This window comes from Corapipo altera, unplaced genomic scaffold, assembly GCF_003945725.1.
Source record: "Corapipo altera isolate COAL_440 unplaced genomic scaffold, ASM394572v1 2, whole genome shotgun sequence".
In the NCBI taxonomy this organism is placed as follows: Eukaryota; Metazoa; Chordata; class Aves; order Passeriformes; family Pipridae; genus Corapipo; species Corapipo altera.
In genome coordinates this window covers 2,565,590-2,570,223 of record NW_020884890.1, presented here as the reverse complement: position 1 = coordinate 2,570,223, position 4,634 = coordinate 2,565,590, and the positions used below count along the sequence as shown (strand labels likewise).

Here is a 4,634-nt window from a genome sequence, read left to right as displayed (position 1 = left end):
TGGGAGAATAAGTGATTACAAAGTGGATACTGTCATTTACATAGAAGTGATTATATTTTTGTGAACAGTGCATTCGTACCTTTGACAGACAGGTATCAGAAAAATTACTCATAATTTTGTCCAGTAAGAGTTACTTTATTTTAATGCAGTTTAAAACTGGAGCCTAGCTGCATATTTCGTGGCTATTATTGCAGCTCTAAGTCTGTTGCCAATTTTCTATTGCAACAGCCAAGCACTAATAACTTCCACCATGGGACATTTTCTTTGGCCATAATAACTTCAGTGTATAAATTTACATAGGCTAAAATAACACTGTGCTTCTGTTTCATCAAAATATTTCTGAGCATAAGAAATTTTATGCATGTTTGCCAATTTATTTATTTTTTTTTTAGTGCTAGCATGTGATTAGTTTCTTTGCTGAATGTGGTCCTCGGGTAGATTAAAAGTATTTTTTTTTTTAGTCCTTTGGTTTTGATCACTTAGATTTTTCTACCGAAATGACTTTGATAAGAGTGAATTGCTTTTCTCTGAGGGAAGTATAATCTTCTGCATTATGCTTTATCTTGGAAATAGTAAAAAACCAAAGTCAGAATTTGTTTTTCTCAAAGTGAAGTTTTGCATTTAAATGGAGAGTTATATATTTGTAAGGAACATGTGGTGTGTATGGAACAGTCATTTCATATCTTTATAAAATGTACTGCAGATGGATAAGATACTTTACTGGCAGAATTAAGCAACATTGCTTCTCAGAAACTTGAAATCCATTATATACTTAGCACTTAAACTGTCCCAGTCTTATCTTGGTAAACTTGACATGACTTGATATGGAGAGAGGTGACATGATGTAAGATGGAAGAAGGTTACCAAAAGTCTTGTGAAGTTGCTTATTTTTTATTTGCATTCATTGCCAATGAATCAGTGTAGTCAGTGAAAGTAATGGAAAATATTCCGTTGACTTTAATGGGATGGAATTTCAGTGACATGTTTTTGTCAGTTGAAAGTAAGTTTTAGATAGAAAGATGTGTCATTGTGGTAGAGATTGAAAGAGTGATAAAAGATTGATAAGACTATAAAGTAGAAAACTCAGAAAATAGGAAAGGTTAGAACAGAGGTAGCTTTTACTATTGATAACCTTAATAATTTGATATAATAGTCTTAATAATATTATATATTACATAGTTACATTATCATAATTGTGTCTGGATTCTTACTTAATTTTGGACAGGAGCTAGATTGTGTTCTGGGGATGAGTCAGGCTGTGTCAACCTGAATGTTTTAGGTATAGTATACACAACAAAAGGCAAGTTATTATAATAAGAAAAATGAGATAACTTCAAGTACAATTGTTTTCCCTATTAACTCTGCCTTCTATGGTTCTAAAGTTATAAAACAGGATGATTGACCGCAAACCAATATATACTATAAAGAACTTATTTTCAGTCATATATATACACATGCATTTTATGCCACTAAAAACATATCTGGTTCCCTTTGGAAACTGAGGGCCCTGTTCCATCTTGTCCTTTAAGTTGTTTTCAAGCAAAAATGTTTTTTTCCTTAAAGAGCTTTTCTTTGAAAAGTAATTACTCTTCCGTGAGTGACAAATCTGAAAAAAAATTTAAGTCATTTTGCAGTACTCAGAGAAAATAAGCATCTCAACTTCTTTTTCCAAAGCATGAAACTGTCATTTTTCCCACTCAGATAGTTGTAAACCAGAAACATTTAACTTTATCAAACTCCTTCTTCATTCAAAGAAAAGAAATAACCTTGGCAATGAAAACATACTTGAATAAAGGTCATCCAAGCAAGCAATAATTTTCCATTTATAAAAACCTCAAAATAGTGGCTTAAGAGAAAAACATCCCTTGACCATTCTGACGACCATTGTAATTGCATTATACATGTTATTTTCAAAACAGTGTATGGCAATCATATTGAAATTCTACCTAGAGGTTAAGAGGGTAAAATTGTGGTTCCTGGTGAAATCAGTAGAAAACCTTTTCTTCATTTTTCCCTTTAAAAATTTACTGATCTTGGAACTGCGCGCTTGAGACAGGCAACACCATTTTGCTTACCTGGTTCTCAAACTCCTGAATCAATCAGTGTTGGGACAACTTCTGAGTAGCACTACAGCAGAGGGAGGTGACCAGAAGATGCCTTGCAGTTGATGATGCCTGTCTTATGGATTCAAGAGAAGAATAGGAATTACATGAGCTAAATAACTTCCACAGCAGGTGTCTGTAATAAAAAAAAACAAAACCATGGAACTTGTAGATAACCTATTGCACACATTTTTGATCCCAATATATTCCCAACATCTTGTGTTAAAGTGAAGAGCCTTAAAAGACTGAAAGCCACTATAATGGACTGATGTAAGAGAGAAAATCAACAGTATGACTAGTGCCCCATTGCTGCTAATTGGAGAATATTTGGGTAAACTGCTAGCAGTGAAACTAACCTGTTTCAGTAAATCCATCTCTTTCCCTGAGCCCCAAAGAGGAGATGACAACCATCTTCATGCCCTAAACTGACAATCTGGGCACAGTCTCAACCTGGAACCAAAGTGCTCTGGAGAGAGAAAGAATTCATATCTGAGTTTAGGGGTTCACTGGCTCCTCTTCAGTGCTATATTATTTAACATTCACAGCCCAAAGTAAACCCATCTCCGATCCTTTTGAGTCAGTGAAAATGTTTTAGGAATACATACAAATGGAGATTACTTTCAAGCAAGTTCAGCTTTAGCCAGAAGAGTTGCTAAGGGGATTCATGTTGATGACACCTAATTTTTTTCTCCCAGGACAGCAAATGGAGAAAGATAGTCCTCTCTGAGGACAGTCTGAGTTTAGGCTGAATAAAATGACAATGAACAACACATAATAAAAAATTATCTGTTGACTTGTAACAGAGGCAACAGCTCTTAGGAGAGACCATAATTTTCTCAGACCCTGGAGCTCTAGTGAAGTAGTAGAAAAATGCTGTAGTAAAACCATGAGTGTGGTTTTATTAGAAAAAAAATCCACAACAAATCAATCTAGTACAAGAGACACTGGAATGTGGAATAAACTGCTGGAACCATGCTGAAAAATTAGTAAAATGAAGTGTTTGAATTATTATTTCTTACGTTTCTCACAAATAATGCAAGTTGTTTATTGAGCTTTATATTGTGGGCAGACCTTAAGTGGTCAGGAGTGGTGGCTGCGGGGGGCTCTGGGAGGAGAGGCCGGGGCTGCCCTGTGTCGGACACAGCTGGTTGCAGTCGGCTCTGACCCACCCAGCGCAGGGCACGGCCGAGCCCACAGCCAAGAGGGGTTGCTGAGGGGAAATGTATTTAAGAAAGAGTAAAAACACTGCACAGGCAGGAAGGAGTGAGGTGTGAAGCATCAGTGTGAACACCAACAGTGAAGGAGGAGGGGGACGAGGTGCTTCAGACACTGGGGCAGAGATTCCCCTGAGCCCGTGGTGAAGTCCATGGTGGAGCAGAAATCCACACTGCAGCCCATGGGGGACTCCATCCAACCTGGCTTTGAACATTTTCAGGGATTGGGCAACCACAGCTTCTCTGGACAACCTATTCCAGTGTCTCAGCAACCTCATAGTGAAGAATTTCTTCCTAAAGACTAGACAAAAAGAAGGTTTTGAGCTGCTGCATAAAGAAGCAAGTAATGACCTCTCCCAATGAATGAACTCAAAGTTCCTCTGAATACTCAGAGTTCCTCTGTGAAGTTATATGACTGAAAAAATACTTTTTACATTAGCAAAATGATAATCTGATCTTTGGTTATGTAGATTATGTAATATACTCAAATAACAATCTTTTTGAGCTATAAATAGGACACGAGTTCATACATTCACAAATTTTTATTCTCTAAATCTGTACTGATTAGAATAATATACAGATAAACAGATGGTAAGAGAGCATTTTAAAGACATATTGTTAAAATAACTTCAGTTTACAGATCCACGGGTAGGTTATCCTAACAAAATGTCCTCTATTCCAATACTTGCACTTAAAAAGAATCATTAAATAGTTTATTGTAGGACTCTCAATTGGAGCACATGCTGTGGTAATTAATAAATCTATATAATAGCTCTTTATAGAGCAAAGCAAAAAAATAAATTTGTCTTTTTAAAAATACAGCTTCATCCAAATGTATATGAGCTTACCGTAGTGTCTTTATAACCCACATTTCGGCTGTTCAGTGTGATGAATAATCCAAATTTTTTGCTGTTCAGTTTAATAAAACACTTCTGATAACCTCTTCAGGATGATGATTTGTTCTTTATGTCAGATTGAACTGTTAAACAGAACTAGCTTAATCATAAATACTGTCAGGTGTATAGTTAGGGAATTGTCACCTTCCTCACATCACTGACTATTGTAATATTCATTCACACCACTGGAAACGAATGAAGGTGCAGATATTCCCTTAAAATTTTCTCAGTGCAGTTCAAGCATAGATATGTACACGTTCATATGAAGGGTAAACCTCAGATTTTAAAAAAGAGTAATCTAGACTACACAGATATCCTGGATCTATATAAATGCGAACACAAAAATGTCAATATAAACCAAACATGAATATCTGCTAAATAAAACCTTTCTAAAACTACAGTTGTGGTGGTGTTTCTTTTTT

General features: G+C 35.8%; 1 long non-coding RNA gene across 1 annotated transcript; it reads right to left on the bottom strand.

Moving 5' to 3' along the window:
• Positions 1 to 2,081: 2,081 nt before the first annotated feature.
• LOC113947953 lies at positions 2,082 to 3,244 on the bottom strand. Its single transcript, XR_003527934.1, has 3 exons — positions 3,122 to 3,244; positions 2,459 to 2,568; positions 2,082 to 2,238 (listed from the first exon to the last, which is right to left on the bottom strand). It is a non-coding gene; the product is annotated as an uncharacterized LOC113947953 (long non-coding RNA).
• Between the last annotated feature and the right edge of the window lie 1,390 nt (positions 3,245 to 4,634).